Source organism: Cygnus atratus, chromosome 1 (assembly GCF_013377495.2).
Source record: "Cygnus atratus isolate AKBS03 ecotype Queensland, Australia chromosome 1, CAtr_DNAZoo_HiC_assembly, whole genome shotgun sequence".
NCBI lineage: Eukaryota > Metazoa > Chordata > Aves > Anseriformes > Anatidae > Cygnus > Cygnus atratus.
Window position 1 is genome coordinate 127,317,679 of NC_066362.1, and position 23,908 is coordinate 127,341,586.

Below are 23,908 nucleotides of genomic sequence, written 5' to 3' on the forward strand. Positions count from 1 at the left end.
TTATGCAACATTTTAATGAATCTGCCTTTTTGGTTCATTTTACAATAAACACTCTTTAACCTTACTGCAGGACCTAGATGGAGAATACTCACTGCAAGCTCAGCCTCCTTTTATTCCTTCTCTTCCAGGTTTCCAGCTATGTCTCTCTGCAGGAGTCAAGTGTGGTTTTAATAAGGCAGATGAGGCAGGGTTTCTCAACTGCTTTTGATAGAGGTGAGGTGGTCAGCTCTTTATTGACTTTCTGCAGTACTGCAGCTACGTACTGTACAGACAATCCTGCTTTATGAGCATGCACCAGACAGGAAATGGGCCTGGAAATTTCCAGTCGGTGTTGTTTGATGCACTGTTTGAAAAGCTGCACGATGTGCATATAAAGGAAATGAAGGAGAGCCTTTGCTGTTGTTGTTGCTAACCCATCGCACTGCAGGCACTAAGTGTAGCCAGCAATGCCTGGGCAGGAGCCATTTTAAGAATTAGCATGTTTCTCCAAAAGAAAGAAAAGTGTTGATTATTTTGTGTGTGCAAGAAAGTACTGCATATCTAAGATACTTTTATAAGGAAAAACAACATGGGAGGTAACTAGCTGCTGAACAATTTTACAGTCCCTTTCCTACATAATCAGCCACAGTGACATACATTGTACGCAGGGCACAACTGCACTCACTGAGAGACACGCATCTTCACGAGGGGATGTGAAAAAAAGGAAGTAATCACAGACTGGTATCATGTACTATTAAGGTTTTGTTGACACCAGCACGGAGCAACCGCATCACTAATTAATGGATACTCACAGGCTGCACACATCCTTCCAATGGAGTGGCGACAAAAGCACGCAGCGCTCCTCGCCCTCATACATACATTACTTTGGCTGTTTACCCTCGTGCCTTTTCTTTCGGTCCTCTGCACGTCCCTTGTCCCTCACCTCCTCCCACACAGTAGCCAGGTAGGTTTCTCAAGCGGGGAAATGCACCTTCACGTCCCCCGCCACGAACCTCCCACGTAAGGTCGAGCAAGCCGGGTTCGTAGGCAGACATGGCCTGTAATACACAGACACAAGGTCTGGAAAAATCCCCCCCGAGGTGTCTCCACGTATCTGGATGTGAAAATAACTTTTAAAATCCGACCTGACATCTCTCTGTGCCTCTTCTTGCTCTCTGCCAAGGGGGGATAATATTCCTCTGCCTCCAGGGAGCGCAGTGACGGTGAGTAGATCAAAGATGGCAAGAAGGTGCAGGCACTTTGGTGATGGCAGATGCACAAAAAGCTAGCACAGACTACAGAAATACGGCACACACGTACCCACGTGCTGGCTGCATGACCAAGCACCAGCTCGCACCTCTGGAAACACTGGCTGCAGGACTACTAGTGCCAAATAGCAGATGGGTATGCATCGCCCCACCTCCAGCCGAAGACCTGCACCAGGGTATCAAGAGCTGCAAGGTATTTATCATGATTTAATTTCTGCCAGTTAACTGCAGAGCCCTCAGGGATGCTGAGAGTAAAGCTACACACACACACAGGGATTCAAAAACCTTTAGCTCCAGCCTTACAGCTATTGTGCTGCTATCAGTACATATGTCCCTATTTCATGAAAGATACAGTAGTGCTTAAATGCTACTGACTTCAGTAGACATAAGGATCTGCTTAACTTTCATTAGGTGCTTAAGTGTCTTTTCTCAATAGATACGCCTTCCTCCACAAGAACTTTAATGCACGCTAGCCATTTGTTTTATAGTCACCTGGATAGTACGTATGTCTTTCCTTTCCAAGTACAGCTACTTACACAGGAGGGTATTATTTGTTACATATGTACAGAAGATACAGTAGAAACTGTGGAAAGCTGTTCTTTTAGTCAGCCTGTTGAAGAATTACAGGCTCACAGCGTGGCTGAGGCTGGCAGGGACCTCTGGGCTCACCTGCTCCAAGCCCTGCCCAAGCAGGGACACCCAGAGCAGGCTGCACAGGCCCAGGCCCAGGCGGCTTTTGAAGGTCTCCAAGGACGAGACCCCACAGCCTCTCTGGGCAGCCTGTGCCAGGGCTCTGCCACCCGCACATGGGCAACAGACAAGGACAAGAACATAGACAATGACAGGCAGATGATTTTGCTGCACACTGCTCCCAAATTTTTGCCTACTGAATAAATGATCAGTGGGCAGCTATAGCATAGTTCTTAAGGGAAGGCGATGAAACGCCAATAACCCACAGCAATGAACGCTTCCATCCTGCGTTCTGCATTTATATTTAAAATGCAGCTACAGGGAACAGGCATCGTGTGAAATAACAGATGACAGGCTCTCACAACACACACACTGCTTTAATTCAGAGGACTGTGCTGAATTAGGAAGCTAAATCCAAGCTAAATGCCCACCTCTTCTCCTGAACGCCTGCCTTGAGCAGCCCTGGTCTCTGCTGTTGTTCAGCTGATCTGTGCTTGCTCCCAGCCCCCCCACCTGCAGTTCCCCAAAGCGTGTTCTCATAGCAGTTTGAATCGTTTTTCCAAATGAGATGCTGTTACACTGTGAATCTCATGAATTTTCTTTGCTGAGAGGAATTAGCACTTCAACCCAGCCCTCTGACTGGGGAGAAGCAGGGGGCCGGCCCGGGCCTGCTGCTGGGCCATGCTCTGGGCCTGCTCCCCGCGGGCACGAGATGCTCGGTGTTTCTGGAGAGGCACATGAAAGGCACTAATTTCACCACATTTACGCACAGGTTTCACCCTCTAAAGCATAACATGAGCAGCCCAAACTACTAAAGATTTAATTTTTAAGGCCTTTTTTTCCATCACTTATTTAAAATACTCCAAGAGAAGCAGCAGACCGGCATTGTCTCTGGGTCTTTGCCGGTGGTGAAGCAGATTATTCCTATCATATTCTGCAGGGGTGCTGTCAAATGCTGTTCCAGGCTATGGGCCAAAATCTACCCCCAGCCCATGTGCTCCCTTCCCACTGGCACCAGTGATATCTCCACCAAGGACTGACAGTAGTAAATGGGCAGAGATGTGCTGGCTGCTCCAACAGCACGATCTATGTGCTGAATAATTCATTTTAAACTGTTGCGCAGATGTCAAAATGTTATTGCTGATTTCTAGCCAGCAGGATGGGTGCTGCTTCTCCCGATGTGAGTGTGTCACTCCCAGTAACACTAGAGACAAGCTGGGGGATGTCTCAGCAAGACAGCAAATCCTGGGGTGCAAACTCCATATGCCCATGAATGTAAAATTAAATTCCCAAACGCTCGTCACAGGCCACCTTTTGCTCTCCTTACTAGAATTTTCCTGTGGACACACTCACCCATTCCCTCTAAAAAAAAATCAGAAAATTAGGTTAAAACATTATGTAGTTACACATGTACATGGTGTCCAACAACGAACTCAACCCATGGGATTTTCTATAAGGTCTCACAGAAAGCCTCTAAGAACAAACAACTGAAGGGTCACAGCCAAATTTGGACAGCAAACAAAAACCAAAACAGAACAATCCAACCCAATCCAACCCACCCCACCCCAACCTGTCTAAACATGAATAAGTAGATATAGCCTACAAACTCTGTTGGCATGGTCATGGCAAGAGTGCCCCATGGTAGAAGTCAAACATCTCCCTCCTCTCCAAAAGAATGAAAGAAAGAGAAATGGAGCTTTCCTGTGTTTCCCCCTTTTGCTAAACCCAGAGCAGCCAGTCCAACCCAGACCGCTCAGGGCCCAGGTCACCCACACAGCCAGCCCAGGGGGCTGCAGCTGCTGGTGGCCAGTAGCACCTCCAGGAGCAAGGTGGGGCTGCTCTGTGCATGGCCTTGGGTGGCCCTGAGCCTAACATGAGAGCTGGAAGGAAAATGGGAACGATGCAGGAGAGCCATAGGTTGTGAACTGAGGTCAGAGATCGGGATCTCTGACATGAGCCAAAATAGCAAACAGACCCCCTGCCAGCACAGGCGCACCTCTATGAGGGATGCGTCAGCTAAAAAGGGAGATTTTCCATGCCCGTGGATGTGCTTTTTCATGTCAGCTGGTCTGTGTGGAAGCAGACCTAGGTTTAATGAGTTCTAATTTGTTTTAAATCCGTAGGTTTCTTTTTAATAATTAACAGTCCCCATCGTTCAGCAAAGCCATTCCTTACCCCTGACTACTTGCTATTAGGAATGAATTTACAGTGAAATATTGTTAAAAGGTGGAAAGCAAGTGACATAATTCAAGTTTTAATTAAAAAAAAAATATATCACACAAAGCGAGAGCACTAGGAAGAATCATAATTGAATAAGCAAAAAAAAAAAAGACCCAACGCGTACTCCTCCCAATTACCCATTTTATTCCTTTTATGCTGTTTGAATTCTTGTAATTGGTTTCCCTTACTGGATGCCCTGTGCCCAGGACGTATATAACGTTTTCTCTCTGCAATTCCAGGAACTACAGAACGCGTCCACATCATTACAGCGAGCATTACACATGCTCACACACTGGGGTCCAGGAACTACAATTAACACATTAAGAAATAATAACTGCCAAGGGAGCAAGGGAAGATAAACAGCATGTAGCTGATGTAGCAAGAATTCGGGTTGGAAAAGGGCTGTCTCTTGGGTAACAGGCAAGAGAGAAATCGAAGTACCGTGCAGCACTGCCCCACCATTAAGCTAAGAAATCCTGAAAACCGGTTGAACAACAGCTTATACATTCATTTCTTGAAGTCCAATTTTACTAAAAGTATTGCTGGCTTCAAACTGTATTTTGAAGGAAACTGAAGGCGTGTATTTACAAAGAAATAATAATTGTGTCCAAATTGAAAGTTTAAACAGGATAGGGTTGTCGCTAGTTGAAAAACAGTCCTGAAGTGCTATGAGACTGTTGTTGGGTTTTTGTTCTGTTTGTTAACAGAAGCCAGAAATAGTTGATGGCAGGCTTTTTTTTTTTTTTCTCTTGCTTGTTGGAAGTCACTTTGAGCATTTTTTTTTGTAAGACATTGAAAACCATTCCAAGTATTATTAAGGAAAAAAAAAAAAGATTCCAGGTTCTTTTATTTACAACTTCCAGTCTAAAAAATGTTCAGTGCAAGCAGCCCTGTAGGAGCCATGTAACACAGACCACAAGAGCATGCCCACCACGGGATGGTATGTGGATATACGCTTTCACCACGGTAACAAGCAGAAAGCATGGACCAGGCTGGTCCTTTCAGATGTCAGTTCTGAGTTTTGTTATTGCTTTCATATGGACCAGCAAAGGCCTTATTACTTTATTTTTTTTGCAGAGATTGGAAGCCGATGGAAATGATGGCACAACCAGGGCTCAGAGACGGCTTCATCTCACCTTTCTCCCACCCTGGGCTGAGAAAACACAACCACAGCAGCGCGGCGACAACCCCTTTCCTAAATTTACTCACCTCCCCATGGGAAGGGGAGGCAGAACAGGCACAAATACAGGGCCATGCCAGAACCCACCTTTTGGGGGAGAACAGCGGCTCCCCCTCTAGCCTGTTACCCATTTGGCGATGTGGGTGAGTGTTTGTGTGAAAGGCGTGATCCCCCGTGCTGCCCTGAAGCATCTCTCATCGGTCAAATAAGACATTTCAGCAAATAACATGGCACTTTGTAAAAAAATAATTGTTTTTATTTTCCAATTTTCCATGTTTTGTGTAGAGTGCTGCTGTGTTCAAGTGAACTGAATAAAAGCATAAACAGTAAGCACCATCTGGAGAACATTCTTCCAGCATGCTGAGAAATAGCAGCCGCCTGTGCTCTACCTGCTATAAATAAATGTCATTAAAAAATGTCCAAAAATTTGTTTGCTCCTATTTGATGGAACTGCAGCCAGATAAGATTTTACTTAGCCCTGTATTAGGGCACCTGACATCTTCACAATGAAAAATAAAAGTGGATATGTTTGTTTCTGAGTGCTTCACGTTAACATCAGTATTGCTAGCAGAATATCAATCCCACGCGTTATTCTAATAGCAGCAGCAAAGGCTGCAACTCGGGAGTAACACACGAACAAGATATTTGAAACCTGATTTCTTTTAAACTGTATCAGGTTCACGCTGTGGTGATACCCCTGAATCTGCTAGCAAGAGATTGAGTGAAATTATTCTTGCTCTAAACCGACAGTGTAACAGTTTGGATTAAAAAAAAAAATGTTGGTAATTTCTTTTCAGTCTAACACAAAACCATTCCAGTCTCCCTCTCTGATGAAAAAATACAGGCTAAGTCGGCCGTGGGGTTGTGATGAGGCTCTGTGAAGGGTCAGCATTTGCTGTGTTTGTTTAATCACTGCAATTAGAGCTATGCAAATAATGAAATTGTTTGCTACGGTGGCCAGGCTGGCTGAGGAAAAAAAAAAAAAAAAAAAGAAATGTTTGAGTTGAGCAATCGAAGAACTATTTTTTTTTTTCTTGGTAAAATGAAAAAATAGAAGTGTTTTGTTTGCTCCACTCAGAGGGTAGCAAGGCCTTGAAGGAATCAATTCAGCCTGAAATGAAAATACATTTTCACACTGGAACAAAGCACTTGGAACATTTTACATTTTTTCCCCTTTTTACTTATTTTTTTGGGCCAGAACCTTGGACAAACATTTTCAGCACCCTGAAACAGATGCTTAGGAATACTTACTATTATTGGGAGGGTAAAAAAAAAAAGGGGAGTGGGAAGGGGATTTGACCATTCCTTCGCCTAACCTCAGCCACATCTCTCCAGGACAGCATGCAGGGCTGAGGCAGCACTCGCCGTGGCTGCTGCCTGGCTGACGAACCACCAGCACCAGCGGGAAGAATGATGGGAAGACATTTTGGTTTCCTTTTTTCCTTTTCTCCACTCTGATAACCTTGGGCTAGCAAGTGCCACGTAGTGATGGGAGTGAACGTGCCTTGGGGAATAACAAAAACAGGCACTGGGTCCCTCAGGGTGGTTGTAATTCCCAAGACACAGTGCATTGCAGCCTAGGTCCTAATCCTAATTTCAGGACAAGAGTGGAAGTGATGGACATGAATCAGATCCTGTCCTTCCATCAAGTTTTTTCTCCAAAAATCAAGGCTGCTGAGCACCGGTGTGTTTGGAGAGCAGCTCCTCTTGTGCCCTGCTGTCAGCTGTGCCCTCTTGTGGGTCCCACTGAAAGCCATTCCCACTGTAATCTGGTTTTTGTTTTTGGAAGGACTCCATGTGCCAGGAGCTGCATGGATACACATGAAGGCACAGTCCCTTCCCTGGTGAAACTGTCATCTCAAACACAGCAAGGGCAGGAAACGATAGCATGGTTATGGTTCACATGAGCTGTATTTTCCCAATATAAATATTTCAGCTAGATTTATTTAGAGCCCACTCACTTTAGTTAAATGAGAGACTTTGCACAGGGGTACTTCAACTCTCTGGAAATGAAGACATTCAACTACTGATTTTGTCAGGGTAAGGATTTGCCTACACCAATAAGGCTTTCCAGGGGCAGGTATGCTGGGAAGTCAGGTGGTGGGTGTCTGTCTGTCCATCTGGATGGATGGATGGGGGGAGGGTTGTTCTTTGTTTTGTTTTTGCCTTTGGTCAAATTCAAACAATATGCAGCAACAAGAACTAAATGTCATTTTCCTGCCATCCATCTTAATTTGGCATCCATTTTAAAGCTTACCTTTGACCTTTTAAAATGTTAATACACTTAAGCAGATATAAAAACCACACAGCTCCTGGAAAAATTAATCATGGCCATATCATGATGTTAGTCTAAAAATGTAACATCAGTTGTTTTCCTCTGTAATTTTAAGAAACATTTGTCAAAGTCAGCAGCAGTAACTATGCCACAATTAGCTATTATTTCCTTTGCAAACAAGTATCCATGTTAAATGCTATAGCAAAATCATGTCAGCATAACTGGCACAACTTACTGTGAATTTCTTTTTTGTTTGATAACTGCCTAGAACCATAGAAAAGGACCCAAAAAGGACCTTGAGAAGTTGGCTGAGCCATCCTTCTGCGCCACAGCAGGATCAGCTATATCTAAGCCACTCCTGACAGGAAACCTTACTTAGACTTCCTTAAAACAGCAGCCTTAAATAGAACTGCAAAATTTGGCTGCACAAATCAAAATGCTTAAATAATATAAATATGAAAATAATCCATATACGTGCACCACATACACAAATATGAAAAGACAAAAAGATAACGCTGACCTACACAGTAGCTCTCCCACCTCTGACCACTTCGTATTCTGTAACCAAAGTTACAAACAGGAAACTCTAATAGAAACACCCCCTTCCTTTTCAAAAAGGAGAGGCCGCTCACTTTAGAACCTCAGCTCCTCAAAGTTCAATGGCACCTCTCCCCAAGAAAAGCAGTTTCAGAAGCACCGGGTCCTAAACTATTTGGACCTTTGTGCTTCAAAGCCAAGAGCTCTTCAGTTCCACCAGAAAGCAAACAGGAAGCAGGAGTGTTGACCAGCCTCTCCAGCAACCACAGCATGGCTAAGATGTCCGGGAGCCTGTTCCTGATCAAAGACATTCACCTGGGCTTCTGACTGAACTGTTTTGGGGTCAGCTGCCTTTTGGATGGGGGCTGGGAGGCCGTGCTAAGTCGCTCCAGGACGTTGTCGGCTCTGTGGTTGCACGCTATGAATGTGAAGATCGTGGCACGCAGCCGTGCTCTGCTTTCACTTTCTTTTCTGTGACATTTAACAGCGCTTAGGGCCATCAATTTTAATGATCCGCTTTAGAAGACAGGAAGTTACGGTGACAGCCAGAACGTATCCTAAAACGCAAGCGATGGCTTCACAGCTAGACACATATGGGAAGGACCCACAGCTGCTAATTGAGCATCTGAAAAAGATAAATTAAGGATCTACATGGCAAACCCAAACCAAAGGCTGATGTGTTCCCTCAGTGAGCGGGGATGCAACTCCTCACCACCGCTTTCTTCCACCTACCAGCATCACTTCAGCTCCAGCGCAACTGGAGCTTGGCCAAGCAGTCTTCATTAATCTGAACAGCTGCTTAGGTAAAATGCCTGGGTGAGATATGAGATACTGAGCTTGGCACCACCAGCCCCATCACAGAACACCACCTTCCAATGCACCCTGCACACCCAGTGCAGGGGAGCTGTTAACAAGGAACCCATTTTCTCCTGTGACAGAAGCCTTGTGAATCCACCCTCACCACAGAGGTCCTCCCGTACCAAAACGGAGAAAGATAACACCATCCACACCGCCTCCAGAGACTGGAGATGAGTTAACAGCACCTCAAGGCTACAACAGCAAGGATCTTCTTTGCCTTTGGTCCTTCTAGGACAGGCTAACATGAGTTTGTGTGGAACTATGTGCCCATGTACACGCATCTATGCACCACGTGCTCTACCCTAGGTAGAGAGTAGCCTTTGCTGTCCCACTAGAAGACCCTCCAGGGCTGCAGACCCACGTTAATCTTTCTCGTGGAGCCCTGTGATCCAACTGCTTTCCAGTGGGACTTCTGGAAAGTTCTCCCCCCAAAAGTCAGGCATCTTAAACAGGACTTGGTCCCTGCCATAACTTTCTTTGAGGACCCCAAAGAGAGTTGCACAAGACAGTAACAAGATTCTTCCAAACAAGGCATGGTAATTCTCTTCTTCTTCCCTGAAAAGTACACAAGATTTAAAACAACAAAACCAAAACCCAATAAGGTGTATTTTGTACATAAGTTCCTACTGGCTCCTGGCATTCCCTCAGTGTCCCGCAGCCCGGAGAGCAAGGCCCAGCCCAGGTGAGGCCTGACTCACCGCAGGGCAGCAGTCCTCTTCCCACCTCGCTGCAGGACACAGCTGCCTTCCCATCTCCAGCCCCACCACCAAGGCCAGAGATGAGGACATCTATTATTCTGCTGGTGATGCCTGACTGCTTGGTTAGGAAAATCCTGATTAAAAAAAACAACGTGTTGCCCTTCCTGTTTGCATTGCAGTGGCCTTGTGCGAATCCAGCTCTGCAGCAAGTGATCCATCACCAGCCACCAGAAAGATGTGCATCATGCATACACAAAAATACATTTTACTTAGCTTTCCATATTTCTATTCTCATTGACCTTTTGCACTATTCAGTTCAACACTCCTCGGTATCTTTCCTTCAACCAAAGTACAACCTAATTCTTTTTTTTTTTTTTTTTAAAAAAAAAAAAAAGGAAAACAAGGCCCATTTCATGCAGTATTGTCACTTAAGCTTTCAAAGGTGATCAAACATTAAAAAAAATTTATAATGAATACACATCTCTCACTTTGTCACTCCTGACCCTGCATTCTGTCTTTTCTGCTGGCATGCAACAGAATTCACACGTGCAATTGTTATACTGTTTGCAACTGTTTTATTCACCATCTTCTGATATTCACGGACTGTACGTTAAGTAATGCTCCTCTAGCTAATTAGTTTATTCACTAAGCATAGATGAATAACTGATGAGCTACAAAAAGTTGCTATTGTTCCAGTCAGTCACCAAATAACTAACTTGGCCATTCAACCAGGGAGAAGTTTTCTTCTCTGAAAGGTGACAAGTAGCTATGTAATGACTTCTATTATTTTCTCAATAAACTCGGAGAAAATAGGACACTGCAGTTAGAAAAACACAGAAAAGAGAAATTAGCTACTACTGTCATTACGGATTCAGAGGCTGAAAAAGAACAGTTGGTGCAATGCAGCTGGAGCGCCTTTTTGGAGCGAAGTGATTATTCTCTGGCCGTTAATGAATTATTTTTCGCTGGAATGCAAGACCTGCACTCCTCCAAATAACCTGGCTTTGCTGTGAGGAACAGTCTGCCAGAGCACGTGAGAGCCATTGTTCTCCTGGCCCTCCTGGTAGCCACCGCGTTTCTCCGGCCTCTTTGTTTCCATGTCACAATAAAGGCAGAAACATAATGAAAAGGTTGAAGCAAACACAGGTGTTGGAGGAGAGAGTGCTCTCCAAAGCCAGCCTGCACTACCTGAATGGGGAGCTACACCCTCGGATGTCCAGGGGGTGCCTGCCCTCAGCAGCCGCACCAAGGCTCAGAGAGGTGGAGAGGTGAACTTCCTTCTCCTCTTCGGCCCGTTAGGGTTCACCCCCAAGTGCCAGCTCAGAGGTAATAGCAAGATAATAAGGACATGACAAATTGAAGCACTTCTGCGACACTGCCTCAGTTCAGTAATGCCCTACTCCAGACTTGGAGGAGAAGCCATGGACGTGGTCAGTCCTGGGAGGACTTGTTTGAGATCTTTGACCTTGCTGTGAGAGAGGCGGGAGTAAAATCCCAAAATCTCCTTCTCAAAGCCAACAGGCACCATTCTCTGGAGGGTGAAAAGGACAAGAGGCCTGTTCCAGGCTCTTGGGTTGCCTCTTGAGAGCACTCAACCGTAAATGCAAAGCCTCAGAGAAGCATTTTCAAACATCTATGTACCCTATTAACCACCCAACAAAAACATCGCAGAAATAGCAGGCTCCAGCTACTTGCACTCGGTGCCAGCCCTTGAACGTGGAGCAGCAGAGCATCCCCAAGCCACTTGTCCATGCACTGGTCTGCCTTCCACTGCTCCCACCTTTCTCCTCCCATATCACCAAATCCCACGGATGCAATCCCGTAAACTCACCCAGCCCATACTACAGCCTCACTACGTGGCTGCTGTACATTACAGGACAGCCTGGATAGATCTACTTATAAAACAGAGAAAGCCACAGCTAACGGGCAGCACTACATCACTTGACGAAGCGTCTCCTCTGCAAAGCAGCCAAGATACTGAGTTGTTTAGTGCCCTGGGAAGGATGGACAACACTGGAAAAAATCAGGAATGGAAATTCCTGAGACCTGAGAAAGGTTAGCGATGCTCCTTTGTAGCCTAGGACTTCTCATAAAGCTGCCTCCTTTTGGAAATCTGGAGTCTTCTGGGACAACTAACAAGAAGGGCTTTGAACAAAAGGAAAACAAAAGATAGTATATGGAGTCTAAGCAAGGCTACAAAATATTTGCTGTACTGTTACTCTGTAGATGCCGTTTCTGGAGGCGTGACCCAGCACAGCCCGACCTCAAAACAAAGCAATTCATGGCTGGCACCACGCATCCTCACCCGACTCCTTCCGCTCAAAATAAAAAAAGCGAGCACTCCCATAAATCATTTATCCACCCCAGTTTTGCAAGGAGAACGTTTGTCAGCTCCCATTTTGCTTCCCTTTCCCTGGCTGCCGGCTCTGCAAAGCCACCATTTCAGCTGCCTGTGGTGCACGCAGGCCGGCGGGCACGCGCATCCTCCTGCCCGCGGAGATCCAGCCCACCCGCCAGCCTCAGAGGCTCTCGAAGGACCAAGCAGGGCTGCCACAGCAAACGAGTAGGCTCAGGTGTAGCAAAGGTGATTACTGTAGTAAAGGCTTTTAAATGGCAATTTTTAAGTAGGTATATACCTTTTTTTGACTCGGTAGCTCTGGGGCACCCATCACGTGTACTTGGCTACCGTAACAATCACGTGATTTATGTAGAAGTAATTGGGGTTAAACTCTCTGCCACATCAAACTCTTCACATTTGGCCCCATCTCTAGGACCTAGAAACATCTGAAATAAATAAAGCCATGTGTCACTTGAGGGGGTCTGGGCTTAATTAGAATCATCCTGGTTTTTATGGGAGAAATCTTGTACTGCCAGCTTGATGTGGCGAGTCCATCACTCGCAAGGTTATCTGTTTTTTGTTGTTTCTTCTTTTTTTAAACTACCTACACGAAAACATTTCTATTTCTACAAAGCCTTATTTTTTTGTTGCAAGTCCTCCGAGCAGCCGGATGACAACCACTCCTTATCTTTGGCCGTCTTCCACGCTAAAATAAGAATCCTGTTGTTACGCCAAGGGAGCTGCACCCTCCCACCTCGACTCGCTGTCGACTCGCACACAGCTGGCTGCGCAGCGCCGCCCGAGGTGCCATTTTCTGGCCACTTCCCTGTGGCACTGCTAGGATTCACCCTCTAGCCACGATCTGCATTTCCAAATCATGCCAGGCCTCTGGCACGCTGGGGATGCTCCAAACCTCAGGCGATGGACCGACCCCGTCCCGGAGAGCCGGTGGCACTCAGCCCATCCTCACTGACACGAGGGTGGCAAAGTGATGGCATTAGCAGCTCAGGACAGCTGGGTTAGGAGAGGGACAGGGTCAAGGGCTGCTGACACTGGTTGCCACCAGCTCAGGCAGCTTCCAGCTGTGCCCCCCAGGTGAGCCGAGCCCCCCGTGGGCCACGGGCAGAGAGGAGGGGAGAGGAGGCAGGGCAACTTTAAAGCTTTCCCTAAGCCCGGCTGCCAATCCGCAGCAGAAGCAGAACCAGAAGCTGGATTTTTTTCGAGAAATGAGTTCCTCAAGCAGGAGAGCAGCCAACCGCCTTTGTTACGGGCGGGTGCATTTTTTTTCCCCTGCAATTCGCGCTGCTGCAGGCTCAGCTCTGCTCTGCTCAGCTCGGCTGCGAGTTTCCACAGCCGCTGAAGCGGCGGGGTGCCCGGTGCTACCTGCTCCATAAGGCGACCCACCGCTCGTACCTGCGGTGGGAAGCCACCGGCACCCTGCCAAAGCCACCCCCGCTGCAGCTCCTGGCCAGCCCCGGGCAGCTCTCGCTGCTGGAGCCCCTCTGGGGTTTCGGTGGGGGCAGAAGCCCAGCATCGCCCTCGAGTCGATGCGAGCGGTCGTCCCCTCTCCAAAGCCGTATCTCAAGGTGAAGGGGATTTTAGCGGCTCGACCAGAGTCCGGCTGCCGGAGCTGGTCGCGGAAACGCCACCAAAGAGCTCGGCGGCCCCAAGGACAGCGGAGCGAGGGTGCGTAGATGGGGCAGCGCAGGGCTGCGCAGGGCAGCGGGCGCTGTACCTTATAGCGGATTGATCAGGGCCGCCGGCGGAGTCGCGGCAGGCAGGGAAGGCTTTTCCAAATCTACATACGGGGAGGGAAAAAAAAAAAAAAAAAAAAAAAAAAAAGAGGAAAAAAAAAGGCAAAAAAAAAAAAAGGGATCGCGCTGATTTTCCACCCGATGCTAACGGCGTGCCCAGGACACTCCGATCAGCGGCGCATTCGCGAGGAACCCTTCGCTCCAAATGCTCAGTCCATTTGCCAGCGATAAACGACGTGGAAGGTCCCCGCGGAGAAAAAAAAAAAAATAACGATAATAATAATAATGCAATAACAACGTTTGCTCGTAGAGCTGAGACGGAAAATACCTGCGGGACCCGGGGGCGAGCCCTGCCCGCTCCTCCCCGGCACGGCCCCGCCGCCGGGCGCCGCGCACCGCTCCGCGGGGCTCTGCCCGGCCCCGGGGGCTCGCCCCCCGCTGTCACCGCCGGCCGGGACGCCCCGCAGCCCGGCACAAAGCCGCGGCGCCGCCGGGAACAATGCTCGCGGCCCGGAGCCGCCGCCCGCCGCTCCCGGGGGCGCCACAAAGCGGGGGGACGACGGGGAGCGGGACCCCCGGAGCGCCCGCGCCGCCGCCCGCCCCGCCGCCGCCGCCGCCCCGCACCTACCTCCGGCCGCCGCTGCAGGCTGCGGGAGCCCCCGGCCGGGCTCCGCGCCCCGCGGCCCCGCTGGTGCCGCCGCGGCCAGGGCGCAGCCGCCGCCCGCCTCCGCCTCCGCCTCCGCCCGCCCCGCCCGGCCCGGCCCGGCCCGGCCCGGCCGCCGGCACCGCGTCCCGACACGCTCCCCCGCGGGCCGGGCGGGGAGGGGCGGGGCGGGGCCGGCCGCGGGGGGGCGGGGCTAAAGGCAGAGTGGGCGGGGCTCCGCGGGGGGTGGGCGGGGCTCCGCGCGGGTGGGGCGGGGCTAGCCGCTGAGGGGGAGCGGGGAGGGGAAGGCGGGTCTGACAGCGCGGGTCCGCTGCTTGGTCTGAGGAGGCGCAACGCCCCGCGGCATGGCGCCCGGGGTAACCGGGGGACGTTTCTGGTCGGACAGGGCGGTCAGGCACTGGGACGCGTTGCCCAGGGAGGTGGTGGCGTCACCGTCCCTGGGGGTGTCCAAGGAGAGGCTGGACGTGGTGCTTGCAAAATCACAGAATCGTCTAGGTTGGAAGAGACCTCCAAGATCACCGAGTCCAACCTCTGACCTAACACTAACAAGTCCTCCACTAAACCATATCACTAAGCTCTACATCTAAACGTCTCTTAAAGACCTCCAGGGATGGTGACTCAACCACTTCCCTGGGCAGCCCATTCCAATGCCTAACAACCCTTTCAGTAAAGAAGTTCTTCCTAATATCCAACCTAAACCTCCCCGGCGTAACTTTAGCCCCTTCCCCCTCGTCCTGTCACCAGGCACGTGGGAGAATAGACCAACCCCCACCTTGCTACAGCCTCCTTTAAGGTACCTGTAGAGAGCGATAAGGTCACCCCCGAGCCTCCTCTTCTCCAGGCTGAACAACCCCAGCTCCCTCAGCCGCTCCTCGTAAGCCTTGTTCTCCAGACCCCTCACCAGCTTTGTCCCCCTTCTCTGGACTCGCTCGAGCACCTCGATGTCCTTCTTGTAGCGAGGGGCCCAAAACTGATCACAACCCCATGGGCTGAATAATAAAACCAGTGTTAAGCAGCTGCATTTCAGAGGGGTTCTTGTTTGGAAGAGCAGAGCAGTAAGTGTCTGGGGCTTGTCAGCTATCACACAGTGCCCGGATTAGGTACAGCCTTTCCATCAAGACCTGGGAAGGAAGCTGGAAGCTTCCTGATGGTTAAACACCATCATTATGCACAGCATCACCCACAGAACAGAACACAGACAGGTACAAAATCACAGGTCTGTTGTCTCACACTCCTGAGGAAGAGTGAAGAGGTGCTGTTGGTGCTGAAGCCATAAGCTCCTCATAGTGTAAACCTGTTGCCCATAATCCAGCTCTCGTAGGAGACTCATCTCAGCGGGAGAGTGGCAGCGCTGCACCAATGCACGGCACGCTGTGGAAGTTGGATGCGTGAAAACTTAGTGGAAAAACCATCATTATACATCAAGTCACCAAAGAGATGGCTGCAGACAAGTTTCTCTCACCCTTCCAAAACGTGACAGAAATAATCAAATCTAGCTGTGGCCTGGGGACAGTGACCTTAATTTAAAATCAATCAAAAATGCCTCTGTCGGTGCTGGCTGATTGCCCCGTTCACGTCTCGGACTGATGCTCTCACAGGCCTGCCAACACCGATGCTGCTACACAAGCGGGTAAGCACTGTGCCAGCTTCCTGTCTCCCCCTCTTCTGCCCTGCCTTTCAAGTTGAGATAGCACAGCCTCAAATGCTTCCCTCTGCTTCCAAGAAAGCATTTTTTTATTAATTTGCGTATAAATCTCAACAGGTACAACTCAACATGTCTGCTTTACCTGTGCAATTTCTCCAGAGAAGATGTTGCTCTGACAAGGTAGGTTGGCATACGGGTAGGCTGATGAAGGAGCCCAAACCGCATGTGCATGACTTAGTCAAGGGACCCCGGACGTAATTCTCTAGGGGAATGATCCCCTTTGCTGTTTTCACAGCGTTCAGGCAGTAAAACATACTCAGCTACATAAGGAGAGTCACCGTTTGCCTGTCAGGTTCCTCCACCTGCTGTACTGAATCTCAGCAGGAGCTCTGGCAAGGGGCACTCGTGAACCTCGGTGTGAGCTTCCTTGCAAAGTCAGGTGGTTAAGAGAAATATAGAGTGACTTGGCATGAACTTTATGTATTGCCTGTGCTAATAAGCGTACCAATGGGCTATCACTGTTTCCTTTTGCGAAGCATGTAAAACAGTCAGCTGTACCATTCATCTTCCCCTATTTCTCCATCTCGTAGCAATGCTTTGATCCCATGACAATGCTGTGCAGTAGCAAAATAAATGCTGCCAGGTGTGGTTATTAAAGTAACAGTCCAGGATGCATTGCAAGCTTAAAATTGGATTCACAAATTCGGTATGAGCACCCACGCTGTAAATGGAAGGTAGGGAGAACTGGTAGACCGGCGCATCTGCACTGTCTGTTGTGAACTTCCAGAGCACTGCAAGGGTGCTTGTCATACACGAAATGGGAATTCAGAGCAGCTGCAAGGAAGGTTTGTACTGACAGAAGTAATTTTCAGTTTTCCTCTAATAATATATAGACAGTAGGAAGCCTGTGGCAAGTCTGAATTGAGCACTGAGCAGCTTCAGAATTGTTTAAGGCATTATCTATTATAAGGAAGTTTATAAAGCTCCATCTCCATTATTTGAGTTTTCATGAGGTCATAATCCACTTGACCCCCGTGGTTTATTTCATCACTATTGCCCCTCAAAGGAATTATAACCTTTACCATTACCACTTGCTAAATATATCAAGAGGTTTTAGTGACATTATAACAAATCACCAAGCTCAGCTTTGTTGCTTGTAATGTGACCGTAGTACCTACTATGAGAGTGATTGTCAGCCTGACATAGCTGTATTTTTTTGATTACTTTATAACAAGAGCACATGATAATGGATCTGAAAGTATTTTGCTTTTGCTTTTACTCTTACAAATTGACTTTTTCTGAGGTCATCTGAAACTGAAGTGCTGGCTTCTTAACCATTGTTTATGGGGATCAAACAAAGAAAAATATAAACTCAATAATATTGAAATCAAGCACAGCAACTTCAGGTAATGCTCCTCGCAATTATTTCTCCTTTCAATTAAATGTATGAGTGTTCATTAGAAATCATACTGTAATTTGATTATCCTGAAAGCAATTATTGCTTCAGGATCAAGCAATTATTGCTGATCAAGGATATCACAGGTAAGTCTGTGGCTTTTTAAAGGGATACACCGCAGAGAACATAATGACAAGTGAGAATTTTGGGTAGAAGTAATACATAATTATGCTACTTTTATAGTTTGATCCATTTTCCAGCCGGGGAAAGGTGGGTCCTATATCAATCCCCCAAGAGATGCTGGTAAAATCATAAAGAGAATTTGCCCCATAAAAGATTTGCTACTGAAGCCAGTGTGCAGTCTCACTTCAAGACCAGCTAGGATCAGTTCTTGGCCTCAAAACCGTTTTGACAAGACATACCTTGTAAAACTATCACCGATGACAAGACATACCTTGTAAAACTATCACTGGGATCCAGCCAAGCTGCTTCTGCAACCAGTGCTGTAAGTCCAGCTTGTTTGCTGGAACTGCTGGTGCCCCAAACTGTGCGACGTTCTTCTCTGTACTGGCAACTGCAAAATAAGTTTGCCTGTTTGTCCTACATGATACCATGGGGCAGGTCTGGGTATATGGTACCATCTGAGCTAATGTACAGCAAAACACCTCAGCCAAAAAAATTCTCATCTGATGAAAAACCTGGAAGTCTGTCTCTCGGGAAGAGGAGGATGAGGTCTCTGCAGACTTTTTTGCTGGCCAACAGGGCTATAGGGGTGCACTTTAACATCCCCCACCTCCTCACCAACCCACAGGCTTTCATGCCTACAACGTATTAATTTCCATCTGAGCTAGCCACTCTTTTCAACCTTTATGGTCAGTGGAGAGAAATAGGCACTTTTAGGATGCAATTCATTTGACCTTTCTTAGACATCTACTTTAGGAAGAGATAAATCACTCCCCCAGGTGTCTGTGTTTCTCTGTTGACCACAAAATGGCCAGAGGGTGGTTAGTTCAGAGTCAGGTATCAATAGTGCAGGTGGTCTACGTACAATTAGGTGAATCCCAATCCAGTTTTCTACAGTGCTGCTGTTGCAATGACTGCTGAAGTGCTCTAACAAAGAGTTTTATTCACGTATCTTGAGCAAGTAAAAATAACATGGTTTTTGTCCTTCTTTTGTAGTCTTTGTGTTTGAGACGCACTATGTTAGCAGGGTCTGCATTTTGTGTTGAAGGTGGTCTGACGATTCTGTTCAGGATTGTCTTCTGTTACCTACCAAGAAATCGTTAATTTCTGCACTTTTTCACCCAATGGCTTTCACCAAATATTTGTCTGATTTAATTTAAAGGTAGAGGAAAGGCACATTTTACAACAAGGAAATGAATACAGCATTCAAAACCTCTCTCATCACTGTATACAGTTTGAAAGCAAAGTTGAATACGCATACATTTTTGTTTTTATTTGATCACAGGGTAAGATTTTAAATAATATTAGTAATGAAAAATCTATAGCGGTGAGAGTCACTGTAATGCCATAAGCACGCTAAGCCAGCGTACAGTACATCTCAGAAAAGGCCCAAGGCTCAGATGTCTATCTCTGTGTTCTTGTATTCCCAACAAGCAGTGAATAATGCATTAGTTTTGCTTCCAGCATCCAATTTTGAATATGCTTTAGCCAGAATTATTAGCTTTCATGTAGTGTATATTGTTAACAGAGGTCATGCTCAGTGCCCACCTAGTGCTGTCTCCAGACGGGCCCTGGTAAGGAACACAGAAAGATTTCAATAAAAATTCTCCTTGCTTGTTGTCCCTACGGGATCCCCCAGGATTTCCAGATGATAGGGCCAGGGCCAGCTGAAGGTGGTGGAAATCTCCCTACAAGCCCCATGGTTCATTGGCACAGGCCCAACTTATTTAACAAAGCAGAAGGAGGTAACCATTTATGTTGCGTTGACATGGGAGGACTTGCACTTTCTCTCCATGGAGACCCATCCCGAGACCAGCCACCCCGAGGCACCCCGCTGGATGTGTGTTGAGCTGCGTTGGGAAGATCTGGAGCCATCCATGCAGTAATGAGTAACCCTCCAGAGCTGTGCTGCAGCTGGCTAAGGGGAGGATGGCCTGAAGAGAGCCTTCCCTAAACTCATCTTGGTGAGGGCCACCAGCGCTCCAGGATGGATGATAGCCATGGTCATCTGCTGAGCAGGAACTTGTTTGAGAGAAGAGCTGCCAAACGGAGCCCCGGGCTGAGAAGCTGCCCCTGGCTGTTGTAAAGCTGTTGCGCTTTCTCCTCCTGCAGCCGGGGTGGTCTATAAAAAGTGAATTAGCTTGCAAGGAGCTATTAAGAGAATGCCATTTGAGATACAGGGTATAATTTGCAGAAGAGTAGGTGTTTACACATACACGTATCCACACGCACATCCCGTATTTAAGTTTCCACAGCTACCACTGGAGCAAGCAGCCAGCTGCTAAATCCAAAATAGCAACGAGAGCGCATCATCCGCCCTCTGTATTACCATTTGAAAGGGACAGTTCCTTGGGAGGATGGGAATTTGACAGGATATGAATATGTCTGAGACTCTATTAGGCACTAATTCAGCAGGACTGGCTGAATGAGATGAAGAAGCAATGAGGAGGAGAGAATCTCTTCAAATTTGAGCTGATTGGTAATTTTGATGAAAGCCCTTTAGTCTCATTCACTGCCTGCTAATTACCTCTGGAAATTAACGTTTATTTTTCTCTTCAGGAAATATTGTTCAGCTGCCAATATGGAAAGATTAATTAAATTCTTCCATCGATGAAGGTGAAAGTAGGGTCCTTGTGGTCAGTGCGCATTTTGGCTCTGGAGGCAGGTATGTCATGACAAATCTCCCTTTGAAAAGAGCAGTCCAGATCTTTCCTGCCGTGTTTTCAGATAAGTGTGTCCCTGTCCTCCTGGGGTGGGTTTGGCACGTCAGGTGCTTTCAGTGGGGAAGTCAAAGTCAGAGCGTAGAAGTCCTTTGAAAGAGGGGGGGGGAATGGCAGTGAGGACTGCAATTAAACGGTTCGGAATTAAATTAGGGGAAGCCTCTTGCTCTACCCAATGAGAATTAATTAACAATTCAGGACAAAGGTATCTCTGCTTAACTCAAAGGGAAACCCTCAGCTTGGGCCCATCTATACAAAGGATCACAAAAGTTAATTGATTCAAAAAAAGTGGTAACTTGAACCTCACATTCATAAACTGTTCATAAACACGACAGCTTCTCCTACCAGTTCTCATTTATTTGATCTTGGCTCAGCCTCAAAAGCTGCTTTTGTCAGTGCTAACGATGGCCCTTCCACTGCTCAAGAGTTTATTTCCAATATCCACTATTATGCTATTCACTCCTGCTGTGCAGGAAAAAAAAAGAAGAAGAAAGAAAGGAAGAAAGAGCAATGTTCCAGGGAAACTCCCATGCATGTTTGGTATGGGCATTTGAGTTCCTGATTCATAGCTGTGAAACCAAGTGTCTGGGCATGGTTGGTAAAATCAGACAGCATCATTAAAGGAAAAGGAGTGTTCTGTCCCTATTATTTTATTTTATTTCTGAAAGGAAGTCTGCATTAAGTTTTAATGATAGATAAAATAGGTGGGAAGTCCTCGGAAGCACAATGGATAGGTTTCAGGCTGCCTCTGTGACACTTGCAGGGAGGAAATGAGGCAGCTCAGAAGGGCACTAGGCAGGAGGCAAGTAGGTCAAACAGACCCAACAGGCTTTCCAGCAGCAACCTGGTGGAGAGCAAGCCGCCAGAGGAGAAGCCAGCTGCAGTCAGTTGAAACCACCCAGGCAGGCAGCTCCAAGGCTTGCTTGCTGCAGGGAAAATGCAGCCCTCGCTGACCTGAGTTGCTTTCATCAGAGGGAATCCCGATCAACCACAGAGGCATGGAGCACTGTACTGGAGGTTTAGCGGGTGGCAACATTGAAGGATTGGAGGGTTACGCTTTGAAGGGTCCATTATTGATGATACACCATAGTCCATTTTGTTTCTTCATGGTTCCCTATACATGGGGAAGAGGAACCAATACTTTGGCCTGTTGGCAAATCTCCCACAGGTTACAGATTTTACCTCTAGTCTTCCCTATAGTGAGTTTTCAGATCAATATATGAAAGCACAGCAACCCACCAGTGTTTGCTAACAACTGTCATGGGATATTTTGCATAACCTACAATGTACGGGGTTGCTGCCAGCCAATCGTGGCATCTTTTGCTTGCAATAAATTTGGAGATTAGTAGTTTATAGTCTGTTCAGCTGAGTAAGTGCTGGGGCGGAGCACTGAAAATTATGAAGACAGACAGCCAGAAGCAAGCAAAAGTGATATGAACAGAGAAGATGGGTTGGAAAGCAGTAAGAAACTCATATATAGTGCACTGGTTTAGTGGCCGGTCTGAAATTAAATAAATAAATAAATAAATAAATAAATAAGAGATTTGACTACAGAGTCTAACCAATCTAGACCCCTTTTTGTAGCTGTTAAAAAGATATCACATGTGAAACAAATATATCATTTCCAAAGAAAAACAGTGTCTCAGTTTTTATGAATGTTTTCTTTTTTCCCCAGCTAAATCTGTTTACCACATTTGACTCAATTCTGCAAGTTGCTTCTTCAACACTGCATTTTTTGACAAATTCATTATTCACCAAAAGCATTCTCCCAGCTTTAATAATAATTAAAAAAAAAAAAAAAGAAAGAAAAAAAAAGAAAGAAAAAGAAAGAAAAAAATTCAATGGACTGGAAAGAGGCCAGTAGGCTTTGGTTCAGGCCTTGTAAAACAGCAAATAAACATTTTCCGCATGCTTTAGGAGAGCATACAATTCCTTGGTCCTCCACAGCCTCTGTGTAGAAGAAGGGGGCTAAACACTTGGAGAAGCACGTGGTCGGATTTGTTTCATCTTCAGTTAGGAAGACAGGCTCGATCTCCTTCAGCCTCTCTTATATGGTACACAACTCCAAGTGTCCTGAAGTACATTAGAAAGGTAAGTAAAAACTAGGTGAACAAGAGAAATGAAAGCACATAAGTGAAACAGAGAACACTGAGGATACCTGAGATAATTCTGTCATTTAAACTTGCTTTTAGCTTGTCTGCCTTCAACTAGTCGTATTACAGCAAATGGCAACATGGAGGTGCTCTGATAACAACTGTCATGGTGAGGGTAGTTTTACGGCTGATGAAGCTAAAATGCAGTGTTTGAAGTCTAATGGCAGGCAAGAGAGAAAATGCCCATTAGACGTGTTAAATGAGCAGCCTATCCGGTTCCTAGAAAATAATGTTATTTTTAACGCATGGAAGATTTTGCCTTGAATGCTGTCTTCTCAGCCAGAAAGGAAGATATATAGATATATACAAATACACACATGTATGTCAATGCTAGCACTGAAGAAATGGTTCTGAATTGACTCAGATGCACATACATGTTGCTATATATACGTACTTTTTACTGTGCAGAAGAGTTCACCGTATTATTTGCCCCCTTTACTTGCAGTATTACCCGTCCTTCCTACATCAGCCACCATACCATCCTACAAAGCTCAGGGAGCCAGTAACTGAGTAATACTCGGCGCCTGGTACCCCATGTCATCGTGATTCCACACGACATCATTTTATGATGCAAACACATTCTGACCTCAATAACATGCAATATATCAAATGTGTGATGTATGCAAAAATGATCCCAATAAAGGGAGGGGGGTAAATAAATTTGTTTTGATTTTAATGATATACAATTTAAATGTCACTTTTGCTGAGCAATTAGGGTCTGAAGAGAGTGACCTTTGCACAGCGCCCAAATTGTCCTGAGGCATGTTAATTCTCCATGCATTTATTGCTGCTGTGCATGATAAAGGGTAGCTGGTACGATGCAAGTCCATCGTTTGTGTGTTTGTCTCCTTTCACTCGGGGACACACAATGGAAGCAAGGCAGCACGAATGCCGTGCCACGAGAACGGCATGAAAAAAGCAGAGGATGTTGCTTGCTGTGGGACAGCAGCTTGGCCGAGCAGAGACGGACACATTGCCACCCGACAGCCGCTACCATTTGCTTTGCTTGCAAGTGCCGTCAAACAGCCGGTTGGTTCCACATCTCCTTCCATACACTTTATCTGCAGGTTGCAAAGGGCTGGACTTGTCCCAGCACACATGTAGGCATGGATATATGTCAAGGGAGAAAAGGGACCAACCCCCGGCCCATACAGGTCATGCTGCCCTTCCCCTAGCTCCTGCAGCTTCCCAGGTGAGCAGTGTGGTCTCCAGCCAAGCCAAGGAGGTGGGCCATGCCATCCATCCAGGTGCGGGAACACCATCTTCTCCTCATCCAGCCCCTCTGCTGGGTTCTGCTGTGAGCCCAGCACCTTCCAGAGGGTGCAGAGCACCTCTCCGTTCTCAGACATG

General features: G+C 47.0%; 2 protein-coding genes across 2 annotated transcripts in view; both read right to left on the reverse strand.

Annotated features, from left to right (window-relative positions):
* RAI2 (retinoic acid induced 2) overlaps positions 1-14,529 on the reverse strand; it is a 35,785-nt gene extending 21,256 nt beyond the window's left edge. Inside the window, exon 1 of the mRNA XM_035542261.2 lies at positions 14,426-14,529. The gene's annotated coding sequence lies outside the window, so the exon portion shown is untranslated. The remainder of the gene's footprint in view (positions 1-14,425) is intronic.
* BEND2 (BEN domain containing 2) overlaps positions 1-23,908 on the reverse strand; it is a 446,678-nt gene that overhangs the window by 297,628 nt on the left and 125,142 nt on the right. The window lies entirely within an intron of this gene.